The sequence below is a fragment of the Camelus bactrianus genome, chromosome 1 (genome assembly GCF_048773025.1).
Source record: "Camelus bactrianus isolate YW-2024 breed Bactrian camel chromosome 1, ASM4877302v1, whole genome shotgun sequence".
Taxonomy (NCBI): Eukaryota; Metazoa; Chordata; class Mammalia; order Artiodactyla; family Camelidae; genus Camelus; species Camelus bactrianus.
The window spans coordinates 50,624,101-50,648,836 of record NC_133539.1 but is presented as its reverse complement, the minus strand read 5'-3'; the positions used below and the strand labels follow the sequence as shown (position 1 = coordinate 50,648,836).

Sequence of the window (24,736 nt, the reverse complement as noted above, 5' to 3'; positions counted from 1 at the left end):
TTTAATGGTGTTACTGGACTTGCCTGGTACATCTGAGACTATCCTAATTTTAAAACTAAAATTCTGCATCCTAGAAACCTCCTCAGTCCTGGGAAAATTAGGATAGCTGGTCACCCTACAAGCCAGTAGAATTGTTATGAAGCTCACATATCAAGTAACCGTGCATCTCATTAGAGTTGCTGTCCTCAGAGCAGTGTGAGGACGATTACCCAGTAAGAGTTTTTCAGCTTTGTTTTGCCCTTTGTCTCTTCAGTTCCACCTTATTCTCAGCTATGCAGGGGTCATCATCGGTTAGGTAGACCTGTCTGTGGATGATGACTTGGTCTCTGAAGTTATCTTAGTAAGAGTTAATTATTAGGGACAAAGTAAACATTTTGAAGATCGATCTGTTGTATTTCTTATTCCCCCGACTACCCTTATAAAGACCCTTTAAAGAAAACCTCTTGCTACAGAAAGTCCACGTTGCCAAAGGTGGACTTGAGTCTCCTATTACTTCTGCTGGAATCATCAATGTAATCAGAGAGGCAGAGGATCGATCAAGCCATACATTCCAACCACCCCTTTGGGGCCCAGCATGGAACTGTTCTCTCACAGAGACTTTATTTTGACTGGCTTAATAAGAACCTCTCTTATTAAAATATAATGTGAGTCTAATGCTGATGACAAGATTGGACAGTAAGGACAGAACCAAATCTTCTATTCCTTGAGAAGGTTCAGCTGGTATAACCACAGCACAAGCTTCTCCCCTCCAGTCGGAGAGATGCAATCCTAACAGGTAGGAAACAGCTCTACAGAGGCCTTTTTGGTCCCATGAACTTACTCCGACTTGATGCCTCTACCTCAGCTGCCCCCTTACACCGGGCAGAATCAATGACAGAGGTAAGTCTCAGGATGACAAAGTTTTTTTTCCATCTGGAAAGAACTGAAAATCTTCTTCAGTTTTGGTAGATTCCTCATTTTTGGTAGATTCCTAGGGAGTAAAGGCTGTCATTTAAGAAATTATGACTTGGAACTCAACTTAGGAGAAAAGATCCCTTTTCCCCAATTACACCAGATGGTACATACACAGCACCTTCAAGCACACATACCAGCTCTTCAAGCATACATCCCTTTTCTAAGTTGGCAGGCCCTAGGAGGTTGGAATGAATAAACCCAATTTTTCTTGAAACAATGCATGTCCAATGTGCTGGCTGAGAGGGAGGGATTAATGAGTCTCAAGTTTTTCCTTTAATTCCACTCTGCTTCCCCCTACTTGTGTGTAAGTTACCTAGGAGATAGCAGTGGGAAAAGAAAGGGTTAGGAACCATCACAGTACCTGGTGGACAGTAGGGGTAGTGGATGAGACCTGTTTTCTGGCCCTGGCCATATTACTCGCTAACTGTATGACCTCAGTGTCATTTTACCTCTTTGGTTCTATTTCCATGATTCTAAGTGAGGGGTTGGGTTGAGTCATCTTTCCATCTCTAAAAGCTAATGAATTCATGCTTCGGCACCTTTTCTACTTTCTCCCTCTTTTCTTTGTTTGTACTCCTCTCTGCCTCTCCCTAGAAACTGAGTAGGCTGATGGGATGGCTTTGGTTAGGGATGAGGTGGGGACAGTGATTAAGACTGGCTGGGAAAAAACACAGATGTTTCTTTCCTCCCCTATACTCAAGTCCTGCTTTCAACGGGAGCTTCCCCAAGACACCAGATGGCTTTGCCCTTTTCTGGAGGCTGACCGTTCACAGGAGCCACCTTGTCCCTTCTCATGTTAGTCTTCGCAGTCCTTCTAAGTCTATCATCTCCAACCTTGGGGAGTATCTCTGTATGAGTACTGGCCCTGATGCACTGGCAAACTGGCTCTTTAAAACAAAGTCTTAATTTGTAGCATTTGTCTATTTTTACAGTAAAATATTACTTTTGTGGCTGATTTCAAGCTAACAAAGGTTTAACAGCCTGCTAGAGAGTTTCCTGAATATTTAACACTCTGTTCTCATGAGGCAGTGTGAGCTGACTGTAACACACCACTGGCCCAGCATAGATTGTAAATAGGAACCAGACCTTCTATTCCTTTCATCAGTCCATGATGTCAACACAACGCAGTGCACACAGTAGGATACAAGTGAAGTCTTTGACTGACTGAGCCTCGTCATGACTCGATCAGTACAATCTTCCTTATTTTCTGCTATAGACTGAAGGCTGATATTTTCTCCAAATTCACATGTTGAAACCTAATCCCCAATGTGATAGAATTTGGAGGTAGAGTCTTTGGGAAGTGACTAGGTTATAAGGATGGAGCCCTCATGATTGAGATTAGTGCCCTTACAAAAGAGATCCCAGAAAGCTCTCTTACTCTTTTCTGCCATGTGAGGACGCAGTGAGAAGATGACCAGCAATTGATGAACAAGGAAAGGCACCGTCACCAGACACCAAGTCTGCTGGTGCCTTGATTCTGTTACTTTGATTTTTAATGTATGAAAACAGAATCAACTTTAACCTTCCCTGGTAGTATCTTAGAAAAGAGAAGTTACTCCTAGAGATAAACTTAAGCAGCATGAATTCCATCTCACACTGGCATCTTCTTATGGTCCATGTCAGTGTCAAATGCTATCCATGGTGATCTCTGGGAATTGACCATCAGGTCAGAAGAAAATTTTAGAGACCAAACTATTATTAGCAAATCAGATATTACTTCACAAAGCTTTGATAAATTATACAAACTCTTCTTGGGCTTTTTCTATTTTAGTTCTTTTCTTGTTTAACTTTTGCCTTAACTTTGTTGTGTAAGCTTGCTTTAATAGGGCCAAGCCAGTTGTAGCTCTGGGACAAAGTGTTCCTTTTCCAGGCAGAGATGTTTCATCTGGAGCCAGACTTGACTTGTCTTTTAGTCATAATGTAAGCATGAAAGCATGAAAATTAACAGCACAAATAAAGCTTTATGGCTTTTTTTAGCGACACTGAAAGCCAGGAAAGGCAATATCAGAATCCAATCATTAATCCTTCTTTCCTATTAACTTGACTTCAATTTATTTTCCAGAATAAATATTTGACACATTTCTTCATTAGCATGGAGCTGGAGAAAGTGCAATAACTTTGGCTCAAGTGGGTTAATACTGCTCTACCTTGGCAGTTCTGGCTTGTGGAGTTTAGTGTTGGGTTTATGATTCCTACCAGGCTACATGGCAAAGACTAAATAAAGAAGGCAATGAGGTTACTTGATGAGGGGAGGGGGGAGGGGGATCTAAGGTTGAAGAAGCCAAGAGCAGACATCAAAGGACAAACCTGAAGCATGCTGGCAAAGATGTGCTTAAGACAAAACTGTCCAACCACTGGCTATACTCACTCCCTGGAGTGCAATCCATTCTCCAAAGTGGAAAAACACAAGAAGACCACTAGAAATAGAGTGAAGCCTTCAACAAATTAAAAGCAGTCATATTCTTCACAGATTTCAGGAGCCAAAACATTAGGAAGTCAATTGCAAGTTAGATTAAGGAGCAGTGACAAATATGCATATTCCAGGGGGGCACATGAGATCATTTTGAGAGGGCAGATTGGGGCTAGCCTGAAATAAAATTTTGTGATTTCTCTTAGCATCCCACCACCTCACCTTGCTTCTAAATCTCATGACTCCCCACCCTTTCCAAGGGCCTTCCGAATCCACCCATTCAGGGAGACACTGAATTCTTTTTTCTAATTAAAATTTTTTTAATTTTATTTTTTATTGAAGTGTAGTTGACTCAGTGAATTATTGCTAAAAAAAGGGATACTTCAGGAGAATGTCATATGGTGAGTGTGATAATTTGGGACTCAGGTTCAGATGTGAACATTATGTTTTTATCACTCTCTAGTCCAGTGATGTGCAAACCTGAGTGCATACTTAGAGTTGCTTGGGAAGCCTTTCAAAATACCAATCCATTCCCTTTCCTTTTCACCTCCCTCCAGGGAAGCAGGGTGGTGAGGAGGAGGGGTACTATGATGGTGTGGTAGTGAGAGGCAGCCTGTTGACTGAGGAATAAATTGGGGGAGATGCAGAGGAGGAAGGATCAAGATGGTGGAGTAGGAGGATGTGGAGCTCACCTGCCCCGAGAAACATATCAAAACTACATCTACATGTGGAACAATTCTCATAGAAAACTAATTGGAAACTGGCAGAAGAACTCCCTATATGACCAAAGTTGGAAGAAAGATTTCCATGTAACCCGTCAGGACAGTAAAAAAGGCATGGGGTTGGGACCTGTGCCCCTGGGAGGGATCTGAAAGGTGGGTGGATCCTCACCCTGGGGAGCCAATGAGTTGAGCCACAGACTGGGCATCCCACTCCTGGGGTCCTATGTGAAGGAGACAAGCTCCCTTGGCTGCTGAGGGAAACACTGGGACAGACAGAAAATCTGGAGAAGCCTAGACTCATGAGGAGTGTACACAAGTTGACTTGTCAACAACGATGATGGAGAGAGCCTTGCACTGGTGGCTGCAACCTCACTGCGGTCCCCAGTCTGAACAGTGTGTACACTCCAACCCCACTCATTCTACACCACAGCCTGGTGTGAGATCAGACCCAACCCAGCCCTGGGAAAAGACTTGGTCTAGCTACGCAGAGACAATCACGGAGGACCTGAGGTGTGATCCAGGCCGGGTGGTGGCAGCCACTGTCAGCACGTGCTCAGAAGTGCACTGCAAGTGAGTGCTCTGGCCCTGCCCACTCTACACTGCAGTTTACCACTGGATCTGGGGCACAGAGGTCCTGGGAGAAGACTGCCACAGAGGAAGCCCAGAGTTTCAGCAGCAGTGTAGCCACCTCAATTCCTGCAGCCACAACGTCCCAACCTCCAGTCCTCGCTAGGGAACACCCCAGTCCAGGTTACTCCATACCACAGCCTTGCACTCGATCTGAAATAAACACATCAGGGGAAGGGTCTTGCCCTTGGGCTGCATCTGAGCAGAGCTGTAGATGCCTACACAGGTGGTGCACACGGGCCTCACTTGCTTCAGCAATCACTCCCCTAAGGGGCTGAAGGGGAATGGAGCCTGACTGGGCTCAACCCTCAGGGCTTCTACTCCAACAACTGGGGAGCAGACCCCACCCCTGACAGGATGACAACAGTCACAGAGCAGAGAGTAAGTCCCACCTCACACCCTGCACAGGTGTTAGATTCCTCAACACTAAGCACATCCCCTATCAAGTGGTAACGATCAGCACATACTGAGGAAAGAAGACATGGCTGGTGTCCAAATCAAAACCAGACCTTGTACCAAAGAAATATACAAACAGCACATACAACTCAATATCAAGAAAACAAACAACCCAATCAAAAAATAGGAAGAAGACCTAGATAGACATTTTCCCTAGATAGAGGGCTAGGAGGCACATGAAAAGATGCTCAACATTACTAATTATTAGAAAAATTATTCATTTCATTGCAAATGAAAACCACTATGAGGTATCACCTCATACCGGTCAGAATGGCCATCATCAAAAAGGCTACAAATAACAAATGCTAGAGAGGGTGTGGAGAAAAGGGAACCCTCCTACACTGTTGGTGGGAATGTAAATTGGTGCATCCACTATGGAAAACAGAGTGGACATTCCTTAAAAAGCTAAAAATAGAACTACCATATGATCCAGCAATTCTACTCCTGGGTATATATCTGGGGAAAAAAACCCTCTAATTTGAAAAGATACACACCCCTCAATGTTCACAGCAGCACTACTTACAATAACCAAGACACAGAAGCAACCTAAGTGTGAAGTGTCCATCAACAGACAATTAGCTTAAGATGTGGTGTGTATATACACAATGGAATATTGCTCGGCCATAAAAAAGAATGAAATATTGCTATTTGCAGCAATATAGATTGACCAAGAGAATATCATACTAAGTCAAGTAAGTCAGACAGAGAAAACAAATATTATATAATGTAACTTATATATAGAATCCAAAAAATAATACAAATGAATCTATATACAAAACAGAAATAGCCTCACAGACAGAGAAAACGTACAGTTACCAAAGAAGAGAGGGAGGTGGGGAGGAACAAGTTCAGACTATGGAATTAACAGATACAAACGACCATACATAAAATAGATAAGCAACAAAGATTCACTCTACAGCACAGGGAATTATATTCAATATCTTGTAATAGCCTATAACAGCATATAATCTGCAAGCAAACAAACAAACAAAATGAATCACTATGGAGCCTGAATCATCTTGTCATGACAGAAAGTAAAAAAACGCCCACAGAATGATGGGGACATGTCAACAGGACATACAAGTCAGCTTGAAGGCACTCCCACTGGCCAAACCTAGGACAACTATGGTATCAAAATAAATAATAAAATACTGGACTAAAACTCAATAAATAAAATAAGAGTCTGTAAGTTCACTTGAGATACAAATAAATGAATGTATAACTAAACAAATGAATGAGAAGTTCTTCCTTACAGTAGAATTCCAACTGTAAAATGTGAAGGTTTGAGGAATAGGATATTGGTTTAACATTAGAATATCTCCCCATAAAATACAAATTAAGTACAAAGGAAAGATGGTGGCTTCTCTAGCCAAAATATCATTTGTGGCTGAGCTGGGTCAAAGGAAAGTGGAGAACTTGGCAGACACAAATCTGGCCGGGTGATCAGGGCTCATACTGCAGCAGTGGGGCAGACTGGACAGCATAGCCGCCTAACGTGGTGCAGCTTCATGCCTCCAATTTTTCTGCCGAGAATGCGAGGCTTGAGTCTGAGTAAGCACCTGAGTGATCCAAGCTGTGGGTCATCCCAGTAAATGAAAAGTCTGCACTCTTTAAGACTGTCGAGGACAGAGAGGCAGGGAGGGAAGGAGGAAATGCTCCAGACTGAAGCAGAAGACTGAGATAAGGGGCGTTCCCGGAGAGGAACAAGGGAAAAGAGACGTTGCAATAATTGGAGAAATCTGAGTGGGGTTGGTGGAGTGGAGGTTGGTGTTGTGTTGGTGTTGATTTTCTAGATTGGAAAGAAGAGTGTTCTTGTTTTGTGAAAGTAGACATAAAGTACTTAGGAGTCATGGGTCGTGATGTCAGGAAAAAAGCCCCCCTCCCCCCGTATATATGTGTATGTATACACACACATATGTATTTGCACACATATATATAGACGTATAAGTAAATAAAAAGTATATATAATTCTCTACAAATGTATTACATACTTTATAAATACATACACGTATATAGATAGATATGTATGTGTCTTAGTTACTAAAATTAGCCTTAATACATAGAGCCCTTAGGGAAATAATCAAAAAATGAAACGGTAACTTCCCCATCTTTACTTGTTGTCATTTGGATCTAAAGTACACAAGACATCATGGACCCACATTCTACCTCCTCAGAGTCCCTGAAATACCCCTCTTTGGTTGTCATGTTAGAATGAAAATCTATGATACGACACTAGTCATTCATTTATGCCAATACCCCAATGATCACTCAAAGCCACAAGGAGTGTTCATTCCTGCAGCTCATAGTCAATGAGCACTTGCTAGTTCCAGCCCCCATTCAGGTACTTGGACACATCAGTGAACAGGAGGTAAGATTCCCTGCCCTCGTGGTGCTCCTTTATTAGGTAACAATGTATGCGACATAAGGACAATAATTCTCTGATTGGTGCCAGTGTTGGGATGTACTGCATTCGTTCTGACTGAAAATGGAAACTGTTCATACGGTGCCTACAGGCAAAGCTTTTGCACAACACCAGGAAATCTCGAGAAGCTCTTTTAGAACATAAACCAGGTTTCCTGGGCGACCTGGATGGGCTGTACCTCTTCCCCTCCACGCTGCGGGGGACACACGTGACCCTTAGAACAAGCAAATGCTTCTCAGCACCAGCTCTTCCCTGAGCAGAGCCACATGCTCTGGTGTGTCTGAGGCAAACACACGTCTTTTGCGGCTGAAAATTAGAACGCTGTGTCTTCCTTATTGTAACTTCCAAGTCCGTGGGCACGGAAAAGAGGAGCACAAACCCGTACAAATGCTGGGTCACTTCTGTCTTGACCTGGGGGTGGTTCTGACAGGTCCTGCTAATGGGGCTTAATGTGCGACCAATTCAGGGGAAGCAGAACATCTATGCTTTGGGCCCTGGACAGAGACTGGCGGTGCCAAAAGGCTTCCTTTTCTTGGGGGCCGGCTTTGGTAGGAGCTCCAGCCTTGTCCTTGAGCCTGGCCTCCCCCTCGGCTGCCCTGGCTGTGACCCCAGCCTGACCCTGGTCGAGCCAGCCTCTCTCTGCAGAAGAAATGCATGTTAGGGAGGCTGGGGCAGGGGAGAGGGGTGTGAGGTGAGAGACTCAGCTAAACGTTTCTTTACCACAGTGTAGACATTGTGGTTTTTGTCGGGATCACATCCAGGTTTCTGTACCTTTGGTTTTATGAAAAACCCGGGGCCACTTGCCCAGGAGTGAAATGAGTTGACCCAGCTCAGCCACAAATGATACTTTGGCTACAGATAAGCTCCTGGATGGAAGGGGAAAAACCTCCCTTCCCTAACTTTAAAGGCTCTCAAGGGTTCGGTGTGGTAAAGGAGGAAGAACAGGGGACACCTGGGTTCTGCTGCTGTTCTGCCACCAATCAGCTGTGTGACCAAAGGCAGGCCAGTCCGCCTCTCTGTGACTTGGTTTCCTCATCACAAAAATGGGTGAGGGTGGAACAGATGGCCTCTCAAAGCCCTACTAGCCTTAACATTCTATGCAGGACTGTCTCCAAAATTTGCAGGGCCCAGTGCAAAAGGAAAATGCAGGTCCTTTTGCTTAAAAATTACTAAGAATTTCAAGAAAGCAACAATAGAGCACGAAGACAAGCCCAGGGCCCTTCTAAGCACGGGGCCCTGTGCACCTTACCCAATAGTGCACCCATGAAGCCGGCCTTGATTCCCTGGCAGTCCCCCTCACTACCCTCTTATGATTACATCTGGTGGAGCATCTGCTTAATATAACTTGGCCCTGTGTACCAGTGAGTCATCTTGGGTTCCTCACCGAATTGCTCCTTGCCTCAGTCTCCTTGCATGTAAAACAGACAAATCACACCCACCTGGCAGGAAGATTGTGAGTTATAAAGACAACATGCTGAGCACATGGTGGGACTCAGTAAACAGCATCACCAAGGTACCGTTACGTAAGGTACCGTTATTCACATTACATTGAATTTCATCTGGAAGAAGGTTTCATGGAGCCGCTGCTTTTTAAGGCAAGCTTACGTGCTGCTAGAGAGAAAGTCAGATTCAAAACAGACTTTCTTTTTGCCAAAAAAAGTCACGAGTGGTTTTTTTTTTTTTTTTTTTTTTCTTCCCAGTAACTGCATCTGTGGTGCTCTGCTCGCTGGACCACACACTCTATGAGTTAGGAAGTCATTCCATTCCCAACTGTAAATTATCTCCTGGGCCTGTTACTTTTTTCACTCAGTTCCCCATCCTCCCACTCATTTCCTCTACTACTCAGGACTGCACATGGCTTTGGAGAAAACCCTCCGAGTTTCACACCGGTCACGGCTATTCTTGTTCTCGTTTGCTTTTACGTCACATGCATCCACACGTGCAGCTTTCCCCTAATCTCTCTCCCGGGGGCTCTCTCCGCTCTAGTTAATCAGCTGTAAGCAGAAGTCAGCTTCCGCCGGGGGAGGAAACATCATTCATATATTCACCCCTTCATTCATTCACTCATTGTTTTTTGAGCACTCTGTGTGCTGGCCATGCTGGCAGACACTGGGTATACAGAGACGAACTATGACCTTTGAGAAGCGTAAGAACTGATGGCAGCACCTTCGATAGCTCAGGTGGTAGAGCGGGGAACTGCAGAGGTAATTAAGAACTGATGGCAGTGACAAATGAGTGAAACGTGAATACAATGAGGTAAATAGTTTTATAAAGATTGCAGGGTTGGGGGTGGGAAGGATGACTCCCATGAGTTTGGTTTCCATCTGGGTGAGTCAGAGAAGGAAGCATTTGAGCTGGTCTTGAGGGTAAGTAGGAGTTTTCCATGAGAAGATATGTCCATCTGAAAGGAATCCTGGGGCCTCACTGCTGCTCTGTCACCTTTCACCTGTCTCTAGTCCTTTCCCTGACACATCTGTCTCCCAACTGTCCTCATGTCACTCCAGCCTCAGAAGATGGACAGGCCTGGGCACAGGGTTCCCCCTATCACTCGAGTGGATGAGAAAGTGCAGAGGGGATGTCAGAAGTAACATCTTAGATGAGGCGGGATGGGGTTGGAGTCTCTGAGGAAGGGCTGGCTCTGGAAGGAGACAAGAGCTCATCCTCTGAGAGGAAGGAAGGAAAGGGGGAGGAGTGAGGAATCATGGAACTAAGGCACAGAGGAGGGTGGAGGGACCTCCTGCTCCTTCACTCCTTACCTTCCAGCAGTCTGGCTTTTGGCTCCTCTACCCACAGAATCTCAGCTATCCACAGAAAAATAAATCACTATACTGTACACCAGAAACTAACACAACACTGTAAATCAACTATACTTTCAATTAGAAGAAAAAGAAAACAATTTCAACCATGGTATAAAGATGCGAAATTACCATACATGCTTGGAAAATGGTGAGTAATCCAGATTTGCTGAAGCACATTAGTCCAGTGGGGTCATCTAATTTAATCTACTTGGTAAGTATGAACATCCGTGTATTCCTTTAGGAAATACAGAGTGAACGGTGGAACTTAAGACTTTGACTTATGTTTCAACACAAACATTTATCCGAGTGCTGTGTATACTTGTTGGGATGCACGCATGCACACGCGCGCACACACACACACAAAACAGACCATGCTGGGTAGTGTGGATACACGGAACTTGCTCTTGAGGAACTCACTCTCTTGAGAGGAGGGGACGACTGCATCTTGGTGTGTAAACACCATTAGTGCTACTAATGCAGGTGGGCGTAGGGCCTCTGGCACCCAGGCGAGAGGAAGGAAATTATTTCGGCATGGGTTGTGAGAAAAACTATATAGATAGGTAGCATTTGATTTAGGTTTTCAAGAATAAGTAGAGCTTGTCCATGGAAAGGGGGAAAGTAGGGTGTTTCAAGTAAAGGGAACAGGAAGAAAAGTGTGTGTGTGGTGGGGAAGGGTGTGTAAAACGTGTTCATAGGTTGTCTCATGGCTTAGACACATATCCCAGAGAGAGTGCGAAGTGGTTCTCACTGCCGGGTGGGGAGGGGAGGTATCCCCGGTGGTTCTCAGGGGCGATGATCTTGTTCCCCAGGGGAATGTGGCAACGTCTCCAGGTATTTTCTGCTGGTTACAAGTGTGACAGCTGGGTGGGGATTGGGGGGGGCTGCTACTGGTCTCTAGTGGGTAGAAGCCAGAGGTGTTGCAAATACCCTATAATGCACAGGACAGTTCCTTACAACAAAGAATTATCCCATTCAAAATGCCAACAGCGCTGAGATTCAGAAACCCTGGGGGAGAGTATGACGGTCCAGAAAGAAGGGGTAGGAAATGAGGTAGAAAAGATAGACTGGTGTTAATTTGTGAAAGGTCTTAAATGCCATATGATATAATGGAGGTTTCTAGGACTGTAAGAGTTTTATTTTTATTCATTTAATTGGTCTCCTTTTATTCAATGGTACCCATTTATAGTATAGCTCAATAAAAAGCGATAATGCTTACAAGTAACAAAGGAAAATCTTCTTTACAGAATTCTATAATTAACTTTGAGGTTACCTGAACAAAGATTTTTCTAATAGAAAAAGAGTCCATTTGTATTCTTTCCTTGGTTACCAGATAAATTCCTCTGCCCCCTGCCACTCCCCCACCCCCACCCCACCTCCACCCAAGGCATCCAGGGTCACCCACTGAGCCTTCTGGCTGAGCTGACCCATGAGGTACAAGGGCTGAGCTCTGGGGAAAGAGGGACCAGGACCCTCTGAGACAGTCACCAGGCACTGGTGACTTGTGTAGTTTACAGCTAGATATGTGTTCTCAGGAAACACTGGCTCTGGTCCAGGACTAATATATGATGTTTGTGAACAGAAGTCTGGGGATGACTTTTTCTAAGCCATATTCATGTTGGAAAAACTGAGTTCATGTTATCACTACTGAATTCAGTACTGCCCCCCAACCCTTGCTCTCTTGCACTATGAATTCCTGCCCCACTCCCAGAATAGAGTGTTACAACCACTTCATGATCAGGAGGCTGACAATTGGCTGGAAATTACTTGGAAAACACAGTACCTCCTAAGCCTGATTTCAACCTTCTAAACAAAGATATGTACCCAGAAACTATTTCCCAAAGTATAGGGAACAGCAAAGGTTATAGGGGCAGACACTTCATCCAGATCAAAAAAGATTGATCACCAAAGACTATGGTTTTGAACACTTTTTGAGTTCAGGGAACATTTCCAACTACTGGAATTTTCCATGGCACACCTAAAGGAATTAAATGGAGTCCACTGTCATCGTCATCCTACTGTGTCATTCATACAATGAAGTTATAAAGATACAACCTGTGGGACCAGAGAGAAAGGTCACAATTTCAAAGTCAGACAATTCTCCTACCATTTTGCTCAGGAAATCTGTGCTGCAGATTAAGGTTGCCAGATAAAATATAGGACTCCTGGTTAATTTTGAATTTTAGATAATGAGTTGCTTTTTTAGTATAAGTTTGTCCTATGCTAAATTCATTTGTCTGAAATTCAAATTTAACTGCACGCCCTCTATGTTTATTTGCTAAATTAGGCAGCACTATCCCAGAGAGAGTGTGAAGTGGGAATCTTAACTCATTCAGTCAGCATCTATGCCCACAGGTGTCCCGGGGGGCGGAGGGCAGCCTGCCTCTTTGGATCGGACGGGGTGAAAGACACACACAACACCCTAGTTCACCCAAGGCAACTATACCAGCTGAGGTTTGACTAAAGAAACCATGACCTGCTTTCATGCTGGAGGGGGAAAAGGATTGTCTGAAATGGACTTCCTAAGAGATACTGGTCTCTGACATGATAACTTTCTTAAGTGTTTTCTTTATTTGACAAAAACTGAGCATCTGAACTGTTCCAGGCATTTAGGACGAACGAGGGACTAAACTGCTTCTCGTTAGAACAAGAAACTGCACATTTCTGTTCTCGGGATGCCGACATGCTCATGGGGGGAGATTCTCAATGCCAATTGTAATATCCTTAACCTTCATCCTCCAGTTGACTCAGTGAGATCTGCCTCCATGTACTGGCTTTATCATACTTGAGAACCTTGTCACTATCTGAATACATCTGCCCTGATTATGTTTTCTTATATATTTCTGGGGCAAAATTTGTGCTATTCCAGCATCTCCCATAGTAGATATTATAAGAATAAACAGCAATAAATACTGGTGGAAAAGAGAAAGCTTTTAGGAGCACAATTCTCCTGAGAACTGTTTGTTTCTTGGCAAGTATGCATGTGTGTATGTGCATTTTTGTGAGAGTATCTGGGTGCCCAGATGCTGCGTCTCTTGGAAATTTTGGGTGTAGAGAGACTATGTCCTTTCTGAGTGAATCCTAATTTTTAAAAAAACATTTTCTTGACCAGTTTAGTCGTAAAAGCAAATGCTTGAAAGATTCCAGTAACAACTTTTTGGGCAGAAAAGAAGGCCCCTGCTCGGAGCTGGGTTTAGCAGCAGACATTGAAATGTGGCTTGGCTCCGTCCCTTGGCTCAGTACTGGGTGTTATGTTCCACTAGAGGCCCTGGTACCTTTTCAGTAATGCGCCAAATCAGGCACAGACTTGCTGGCAGCCAGAGCAGAGGGACTTTACTGATCCAGGCCCAGCTCTCAGGAGGTAACTGGCAAGAGAGAAGAAAGCAAAACAAGCAACCAAATCCCTATACACCTTATAAATTTGACTTGGAAATTTTGCCTCAAGGCTGTCAGAGTAGGAATAATGATTTCATTTTCTTCAAGGCCAGTTCTTGGGCATTGAGTCTTTAATGTAGGAAAAATACATCCAATTATCTGATTATCAACTTTTTTTAAGTCTTGCCATTACCAGGATCAGGTGACTCCTCTGCTCCCTGCAAGTAAACTTATACTCTGCCACTCCCAGCCAAGCTAGGCCCTCAGGTCCCGTGACCTGCTGCCAGGGCAGGGACAGAGCCTTGAAGTCATGTGCATCTACTTTGCCTAGGAGATGTTTCTTTGATTATTTGAATCTCCTCTACCCGGGGTAAGTCAGTTTGTCTCCACTCTGTCTGAGGTTGTGAAGCTGGGATCCCACTGGCGGGCTGGAATGTTGATTAGGTTCTTCTGCTTGGCTTCTAACTGAAGCCAGAAGGAGCAGTTAGAGAGCAAGCTGGGTACAGCCTCTTGCTGCCCTCTGGTGGAAAGCCGGGTACTGAACAAGCCATAGCTGAGGACTGATTCCCCAAGCAAATGTTAAGGTGTCTATGCAAATGTCCGTGGGGAACAATTACACTTACAGCTATTAGGTTATACTCTACTGCAAAGCTAAACGTTATCATATGTATATATATTACATATATGTATTTTTTTGAGCAAGCTGGAACCTAGAGAAATTTGACCCACTTTACACACTGTTGAGCCTGGGGTCTAGAAGCAGTACCACAAAAATAAATACTGAATGTAGTTTGAAAGGTCACTGTATAAGAGTCTGATTTCTCAGTAATGGGAGTTTTCATTCCACCCCCTTTATATTTCTGTTTGTTGCAAATTCATTACTCATTTTTTTCTCTAAACTCTTCCCTTTCTTCAATCATTATTTCCTGTATGTTTAGATAACTATAAGATTTTTGAAAGGGATGTTATCCTTACACATTCCCAAAAAGTGAAAATCAGCCTTTGACCCAGGAAAATTATAATTCTTATATACTCCAGATCTTAAACTGAGATTTGTACCCCATACATTCAGATCAGAATCCAAACGTCAGGAATTCAAATGAAACATGTTGGTCTTAAATCTTCTGAAAGTTCCTCAATGCAAATGAGAGGCTGACTCCTTAAGACTTTTGCATGCAAATTACATTTTGAAAGAAAAAATATATAATTTTAATAGCCCTAAAAATGCCAGAATTTTCAGAAAGTATAGTCAGGGAGAAGCATTCTTTTTCATTTAAAATCTATGACAGGATGCTTTTTAGAATCAAGGAAAATTTTTGGAGACTAGCATATGGGTTATTAACACGTTATGCATATGTATGATTGGCCTTTCAAATGTGTTCCAGTGACTTCTAGAGCTATTGTGTTTCTTGAATTAAGACATTTTTAATGCCAGGCTAATACTTGGTTCTTATTGAAAGGCTTTTTTATTCATTACTTAATTCATTCAGTATTTATTCAACAATATTTACTGAGCACCCTCATGGCAGCAGGAAGGAGGGGATACACTCCCTGCATGGAGGTGCTTATAGAACTCAGTACAAATGTCTCAAGAACAAGGCATAATGAAACTTACAAGCTTCTGCACAGCAAAGGAAACCATAAGTAAAACAAAAAGACAACCTATGGAATGGGAGAAAATTTTTGCAAATGAAACTGACAAAGGCTTAATCTCCAGCATATATATAAGCAGCTCATATGACTTAATAAGAAACAACCAAACAACCCAATCCAAAGATGGGCAAAAGACCTAAGCAAGCAATTCTCCAAGGAAGACATACAAATGATCAATAAGCACATGAAAAAATGCTCAATATCACTAATTATCAGAGAAATGCAAATCAAAACTACAATGAGGTATCACCTCACACCAGTCAGAATGGCCATCATTCAAAAGTCCACAAATGATTAATGCTGGAGAGGGTGTGGAGAAAGGGGAACCCACCTACACTGCTGGTGGGAGTGCAGTTTGGTGCAGCCACTATGGAAAACAGTGTGGAGATTCCTCAGAAGACTAGGAATAGACTTACCACATGACCCAGGAATCCTGTTCCTGGGCTTATATCCAGAAGGAACCCTACTTCAGGATGACACCTGCACCCCAATGTTCATAGCAGCACTATTTACAATAGCCAAGACATGGAAACAGCCTAAATGTCATCAACGGATGACTGGATAAAGAAGATGTGGTATATTTATACAATGGAATACTACTCAGCCATAAAAACAGACAACATAACACCATTTGCAGCAACATGGATGCTCCTGGAGAATGTCTTTCTAAGTGAAGTAAGCCAGAAAGAGAAAGAAAAATACCATATGAGATCGCTCATATGTGGGATCTAAAAAACAAAAACAGAAACAAAAAAACAAAGCATAAATACAAAACAGAAATAGACCCATAGACATAGAATACAAACTTGTGGTTGCCAAGGGGGCGGAGGGTGGGAAGGGATAGACGGGATTTCAAAATTGTAGAATAGATAAACAAGATTATACTGTATAGCACAGGGAAATATACACAAGCTCTTATGGTAGCTCACAGAGAAAAAAATGTGACAATGAATATATATATGTTCATGTATAACTGAAAAATTGTGCTGAACACTGGAACTTGACACAACATTGTAAAATGATTATAAATCAATAAAAAATGTTAAAAAAAAAAAAAAAAAGAACAAGGCAGACCGTGGTCAGTATTGTAAGAGAGGCAGAGAGAAAGTGAGATGGGAGCTAAGAGATGGACGAGACTGGTTCCAGCTTTTGGGGCAGGTGAAATGAGCATCATCTAAACTAGGAATTAAAGGATCAGTAAGATTTGGACATAAAATTATTCCACATGGCAGAAATTTCTTCTGAAGAAATTTCTTTGGAAATTTATAAAGGAAGAAATTTTCTTAGGAAAATAAATTATATACGGCTAATAATGGAAATGACTTTCATTCGTTCAGGTGACTTTTGAAAGATAAGAATTAGTAACAGTTCAGATACTGTCAATTCTTGACGAACCTCTGTCTTTCACGTGTGAGAAGATTTCTGCTATCCTCCTCAAAATGTTCTTCTCTCTCCTGACCAAAAACAGTCAAACGAGAGGAAGAATGACCATTTTATTCCTTCTCTCTGTCCTTTTCTTTTCCTTAAATCACCAATGCTATTTATTTGATAAATACTGTGCACTTGTTATATGCCAGATACTCTGCTAGGTACTGGAAGGCAGCAGTTAACAAGCACATGTGATCCTTTTCCTGAAAAAGCTTTCAGTGGAAGGAGACAGCCAATTAAGGGGTTCACCTTTGGTGAGGGGTGGACCACCTCATCCACTGTAACTGGAGGAATGGAAGACAGGATGGGTGGAGGGACAAGGAAGTTTGTAGACTTGGCGGTTAGGAAGTTGAGAGAGTTCCTGTCTGAGGACTTCTGTTGTGGTTTTTTTTTTTCTGTAATCGTAGAAAATTCAAAGAGTAGAATTAATAAAGCATTGGACATTTGCCAGGCAAATGTGATGGGAGTATGATGAGGAGAGGGGATTGAGAACACTGGCAAGCAATGGACTGGGAGAATCTTAGCTGCACACATGAAAGGGTGAGGGTGGAAGGGTTCTGATGGGAAGGGTAGGAGGTTAAGGATGGGTGATTTGGTGAGGTTTAAGATCAGATTTATAAGGAGTAACTTGAGTAAGAAAGTTGGAAAGAAAGAATACTATCATCAGAAAGGCAACTGTCTGAATTTATGATTTCAGAGATGGAATAATTCTGGAGGGCGACAGGATTTGGGATATGAGTTGAGAGCACAGGACTGAAGTGAAATGGATGGGAAGGTTACCAGAGATGAGGACAATGAAGTAACCGGACTGACAGAGGACCTGGGATGGAGGGGAACTGAAGCACTGAAGACCACTACTTCTGTGAAAGGGAAAGTGAATGGGGAAACATCTCTTCCCCTTCCTAAGAGTCCTGAGCATTCTCCCCAGTACTGTAATCTGACATGCCACACTACATCTCCCTGAGAATCTTGGGTCTCATGGGATCATGCCATATGGGAACCCCTGCTCCAGGCCTAGAACCCTACTTTCCCCTTCACCTTCTCACTGCCCTCCCATCCCGGTGCTCAGTGCTCAGGGCTCACTGCTGAGAGATCCCAGCTCTCACCTTCCACCTAGTAGAGAAACTGGTTCTGGGGATACAGCAGAGTAGAAGCTCCCTCTCTTGCTGCCAGGGCTCCTTGTGGGTGAGGGTGACTCAAGTTGAGGGAAGATGTGCTCCTGCTGACTTAATCTTGATTGTGGAAAGCACTCTTCTGTAACAATTCTGGGATCCACACTTGTCCTCTAGAGAACTAAGGACTGGGAGGAAAGTGGCTTTGGTGGGCTGGCTCTGGAGCCTAATTATCATCCTTTATGTTCGTGTTATGGGAGAATGCACTCAGTTTCAAATAATGAACTTAGAAGTGACTTTTCTAAATTAGGAATGATCTGTATTAACACTGTACGCTGGGCCCTCAATACCTCAGAAACTAGGCTGGCAAAAATAATCCTATCAACCCAATAATGCCCATAACAACCAATGGGCATTTTTTTCCCTTACAGTCTTAGAGCTTTCTAGGAGTTGAGATAGATTGATTGTCAGCAATGATGCTAAAAGAGTGCTTTGCATTTATAATTTAGGTATTTAAACATTTAAAAACATTATCATACTATGGAGGTAATTTGTGTTCACTGAACACAATTCTGAAAATGAAAAGAATAGAAAATAAAACTTTGTACTCTCATGAACCAGAAATAAAATCATTAATATCTTGGCATCATCTTCACTCCAGACATACATCTCTTTGCTCCTTCCCCAACTTGGAGTCATACTGTATATAAAGTTTTATAATCTCTTTTATTCATTTAATATAATGTGAACATTTCATGTGCCATTACCTATCTTTAAAAAATGATGCAGCTGGATACATTTCCAGGCCTCCCTTGTGGTTAGGTGTAGCCAAAAGATACGAATGAATGGGGTGTATGTTATTCCTGGGTCAGGGCTTTTAAGCAGGTGTGACTCCTTTATGTGATCTCTTCTTAGAGCTAAATGCAGATGACGCCAAGGCCCTTGGGGAATTCAAAGTCAAAGGATGGAAGGAGCCTGACATTTTGAATAATCATGTATTGAACACAATGTGAGTGAAAAGAAACATCTATTGTGTTCGAATCATTATTTATTTTGGGCTCTGTTTGTTACAGCAATTTCGCCTACTCTGTTTTTAATTGTATGGTTATACCTTCATTTTTTAAAAGAAACATTTCTTATTAAACCATAGTAGGTTGTTGAAAATGGCCCCAATGACTGAATCAGGTCTCTCTGTGTTCACACCTCTTTGTGATAGGCCTTTATTGCTTTTTCCAACAAGAGCTGGTGTCCATTTCCCCATTCCTTGAATCTGTGCTGCCCTTATGACTTGTTTTGACCAACAGAATGTGATGTAAGTGACACTTGGGTACTTCTGAGCACAGACTCTAAGAGGCCTTGTAGCATCTGCTTTTGCTCAGGGTGGATACAGCTGCCACGTTAACAAGTCCACGTTATCGCTGGACAGAGAGTCTATATGGGGAGATAGGTCCTAAAGGATGAGATGACACATGGAGAGAGAAACCACACAGAGGGGAATCAAGGCCCCAGACACATGTGTGAGCTCAGCTAATGCCATAAAAAAAGAGAGACTTAGTCATCTCAGTTCACCCTCATGACTCCATATTAAGTCATTAATACGTTGGCTGCTAACCAACAATCGATAATTGACACATGGTTATTTATATGTTTCTAAAGTTCTGTTACTGTAAATGACAGTGATGAGTATCTTAGTATCAGCTTCCTTGCTCATCAAGGGATTCTATGTTGTTGAACTTGTTTAAGTCTGGAAACTGAGTAAGAAGTCATGTCTCTCCATTTTGGTGCTCAAGTTAGTTTTCTGGCCCCTGCTATATTGATGAAACAATATTTTAATAGGCTGCAGTCTATTCAATTCCTACAGATACTGTGATCAATTAGCTACCACTAAAGATTCCTGCTAGTCAAAACAATTTGGTTAACATTTTGTCTCTACTGCCCATGACAGTAAATGCACTAACCTTGTCTCTGTAGTTGTTCGTTGTCTCTTGACCTTTGTCATTCTGCGGGTCTCGTCACGTTCACTGTAATCAGGGAGCTAATATCAATGGCGGTATCTTCCACCATCACCATAGCCTACAGAAGACAGTCATCACAGAACTTTGTGAGGATACTGGTAGCTCCACACTAATGCCTTTCTCAGTGCTTCAGTAGAGGAAGTGACCTCTCAGAGGACATAGTTACGGGTGGATGGGTGTGCAGGTCGCAGATTATATATACACTCCATCATTCCAATCTCTCTGAGCGTTTGGTTTCCTCCTTCTACATTATGCCAGGAAAAATCTGGCATTTTACCTTCACTGTGTATAGGCTATAGTTGAGTTCAAGTAGCCAAGAAAATCATTAGACACACTTCTAACTGTAAGAATCTTTAGTAACTGATATGATGACCCATATCAATACATTTGGTCTGATCCAGTGTCTTATATTCCATTTTCTTTATTCTAATAACCTTAAAATCCACTATTATTTCAGTTTCTACCAACTAAAATTCACAACATTTTGCTATTACTTTGCTATTATCTCCTTTCACATCAGACCTTGCACTTGTCCCCTTGGAGCAAACTGAGATCTGACTTGAGTTAGCTCAGAGATGATAAGAAGTAGTTGCAGTGGGTCTTAATGTTATTATAGGGTCTTTATACAAATCTCCTCAGACACAGAAAGGTAAGTTGCTCTGAAGAGTCTCAGCTCTTCCCAAATCAAACTAGATGGCTCCTATTCCAAGTCTCAGAGTCCTTCTTACCAACCAACGCTCTAACTTTCACATACAAGATTTTTAAGTCTATGAATTCAACTTAGGTTGACATTCTGCAACCCACAAAATTAAATTTTGGGTCAAGGTCAGCCTTGCAGCTGTAAGAAATAAATGATTCTTTAAGAGCCACTATAGAAGTGCTCCTATTCTCTGTGACTTGAGCTAAGAGTTAATGATCTGAGTTTGTCATTTTTTGTATAAGCATCATTGCTACCATAATGGTCATTTGGTTCCCTTAGGGCTTCAGAAGGCATTTCATCACAATCAGCTGTAGGTGATTAAACATACTGTCACAGCGTATAATGGAACTGCTTCCATTTCCCCTTGGTAAAGAGATCACTACTGTGTTCAAAGCTAAGGACATGTCAAACGAACCTCAGAATCCCATTTTGAGGGGCTGTTTCTTAGGACCACTTCTCATCCCAAGAATCATATTAGTAAAAACAGAATCATACTAGGTATTTCACCAGAGAGAATTTAATACACTGAATGCGTTAAACAGATGTTTAAGAACTGAAAAGCACACATGCAACACAGAAGTAACACAGAGATAACTGCCGAAAGCAGTTACAACCCCCTGGAGCTGGGGAGAGAAGGAGAAGAGTTTGGGATCACCCAAATTTAGACTTTTGGAGGAAGGAGTCTACAGAATTGGAACCCAGATCTTTGACAAGAGAACATCATCCAGGTGCTGCCAATACCTCTGAGGGGTCAGTTAGCTCTGCCAGTGTGTAAAAGTGAGGGAGGGACTAGAAGCAGCTGCCATTACCTGGGATGAACAGCTGGGATGAACAGCTGTTGTCGGGTAACATTGTCAGGAATAAGAAAACAAACGAAGGAGAGGTCCCTTCTCTCCTCCGGCCTTCCAATCTCCCTCTAGTGGTTCATACTGGTATAACTACCAGCTGGCAACGACCACGTGGTTTTGCAGAATACCAGCCCCAACACGACGGAGCAAAGCATGCTATTGAAACCGAGGCCAGAGCTGGATGGGCCAAAAAGTATGTATCGCTGAATATGTTGGCATATGCACACAACACACACACACACCTGCACACACATATCGTAAGGTTTGATGAGCACTATTTTAGCATTAAAAATAATCTTTTTCTCATTACAACAGCAACACATACTGCTTTCCTTTAACTAGAAAATACAAATAAGCTCAAAGAAGAAAAAAAGATCCATCCTACTGCTGAAAAGATAATCATTGTTAACACCTTCCTTTAGATCTTCCAGATCTTGTTCTCAATGTATGGATGTACATTTTTTTTTCATGGAATCACACTGTACATAGAGATTCTTAAACTGCTTTAAAAAACAATGTATGATAAAAAAAATTGCTCATATCAATACACATTTACTTATTTACAACACTGGAGTCCAAACTGTTCCTGGGAAGTGGTGTTGGGAGGTACTTCAGGAGCCTGGGCAGGGGGCCTTAATGGGAGGTTCCTGAGTCCTACCTTGCACCCTTAACCGCTGCAATTCTATTTTTGTTTTATATATTGGATTTCTATGTTAAGATTTTTATAAGGAAAAATAATTCCACTGCCAAAATATTAGAAAACGACTGACTCACTGTGGGACTATTATCTTTTTCTGCTTTCATGATTATAATAACAAAGGATAAATCTGTGTCTAAATTTTTGTCCAAGGCCCTAGTAACATGGCCATCATGTTTTTTACCCTATTTGACAATACCTCAACATTATTTTTATCTGTATTTCTTATATTGTCAATGAGATGGACAAGGTTCTATCTATTTCATGGTCACTTGTGTCTGTGGTAATCTTTCTTTGCAAATTCGAAATTATAAAAGCATGGCCCTAAATCCTTACTTTCTCCTTAAAAACAGTCCATGCCTCTTCCACACCCCTAAATTCAAGGAAGCTCTGATTTTAAATATCCACTACTCATCCAGAACCCATCTTCCTGCCCTCCATTCTTGGTAATGATTCAAATCCTTCTCCACTGACAACATAGGAGCTTTCATTCTGGGGCTCCCTCATCTTTCTGTTACCCTACCCCAAACATGTCTATATCTAAAGCTACCTTTATTGCTGCCTGGGCTCAGAAAATAAAGGCTTTTTGATCTTGAAAGCAACTTCTCTACCTAAGCACTTGGTCCCACCCCTGCTTGTCCTCTCTGCAACCTAGTATGGTGTCTGGCAAACAGCTGATGCTCAAAAAGTTTTCTGAATGAATAACAGATCTTCCTTCATCAATTCTCTCCCCTTGATCTCTTTAGTAGGTCCAGTTTCTTTCACTCTTTTGGCCCCATTTCCCTCAGCCTATTTGGGTGATCAAATCACTTCCTGTGTGTGACGGTCAGTTTTATGTGTCAACACAGCTAGGCTAGAGTACCCAGTTATTCAATCAAACACTAGCCCAGGGGTCGTTGTGATGGTATTCTATAGATGTGATTATCAGCTGCAGTCAGTCAACTTTATGTAAAGGAGATTATCCTGGGTAATCTGGGGAAGACTGATTCAACCCCTTTAAAAGGCCTTAAGAACAGAACTGTGGTTTCCCTGAGGACAAAAAGGAGAAGAAATTCCATCTGAAGACTGCAACTTCAGCTCCTGCCTGTTTCCAGACTACCTTTCCTGATAGGTTGCCCTACGAATTTCAGACTTGACTGTCTAACCCCCACAGTTGTGTAAGCCGATTTCTTTTCAAAAGTCCTTTACACACACACACACACACACACACACACACGCATAGATATACAATATATAATCTGCTACTGGTCCTATTTGACTGATGGAACCCTGATACACTACCCTTAAATTTGGAACAAAACAAAACAATACCCAGCTTGATCCTACATCTCTGTTATCACATAAATGCTATCTTCCTGTCTCATTTAAGCTTCTAAAGACATTATGTTCATCATCTCCACTTCCTCTCTTTGCAATTACTCTTGGAGCTACAGTCCCATTTATTCAGCTGGCAAATTGGACATATTCTGTGAACAGCCCATGGGCAATCTCAAACTCATTATACCAAAAGTTATCTTATTATCCCTGCTACCTACCTAAATTTGTTCTGGTTTTGGATGCCACATCTCAAACTCAAGGCAAAAGTCTGGAAGTCATATTAGACATTTAAATACCTAAATACTGGACATCTAAATAAGTCATAATGTCCACCTTCAGTGCCTGTGTCTGAATTCAGGCCTTTGTCATCTCTTGCCTCAGCTTTTGCAATAGAGCCCCTTACCTCCCTACCTCCAGTCTCATCTCCTTCAAATCTCTTCTCCAGAGTGCTCGTCCTCTGACGCAAGGTGACCAAAACTGCCTAGCCTAAGACTCAATGACTCCTTTGTCATCTGCAGCAAGGGAATTACAATCCAGACCACCATCACAAGGAGCGTTTACAAAACAAGGATTAGAGCTCTACTCAGGCCTGACTAATAAGAATTTTCAAAATGGAGCCTGAAAATTTTCTATTTTAAAAAACTATCCAGGTAATTATGACCAGCCAGGGTTGGGAGCCAGCAGTCTTTAGGGTAAAAGCCAATTCTGCCTTCAGTAAGCTCACATACCACTGGAGAAAGAGACATATATACAAACTAATACAATACAGCAAGATAAATTCTGTGAGTCTGTGGTAGGCTGAATAATGCTTCCCCCACCCCTCACCAATATCTACATCCTAATCCCCCAAATCTGTGAATTTAGCTTACACTGCAAAATAGATTTTGTAGATGTGACTAAGTTAAAGATTCTGAAATGAGGAGATTATCCTGGGTTATGTTGGTGGGCTCAGCGTAATCACTAGTGTCCTTTCGAGACAGAAGCAGGCAGAAGAGTAAGAGAGAAAGAGGGTGGAGACAGATTGGAAGATGCTATGCTACTGACTTTGAAAATGGAAGATGGAGACATGAGCAAGGAATGCAGGTGGCAGTTCTAGAAGCTGGAAAAAAGAAGAAAATGAATTCTCCACTACAGCCTCCAGAAGGATCCAGCCCTGCCAACTTTAGTCCATTGAAATCCATTTTGGACTTCTGACCTCCAGAAAT

The 24,736-nt window shown here is 42.3% G+C and overlaps 1 long non-coding RNA gene across 1 annotated transcript in view; it reads right to left on the bottom strand.

The window, feature by feature from the left end:
• The window catches only part of LOC123613077 (uncharacterized), an 88,312-nt gene extending 68,283 nt beyond the window's left edge, over nucleotides 1-20,029 (bottom strand). Inside the window, exon 1 of the long non-coding RNA XR_006720404.2 lies at nucleotides 19,913-20,029. This is a non-coding gene — a long non-coding RNA (uncharacterized LOC123613077). The remainder of the gene's footprint in view (nucleotides 1-19,912) is intronic.
• Between the last annotated feature and the right edge of the window lie 4,707 nt (nucleotides 20,030-24,736).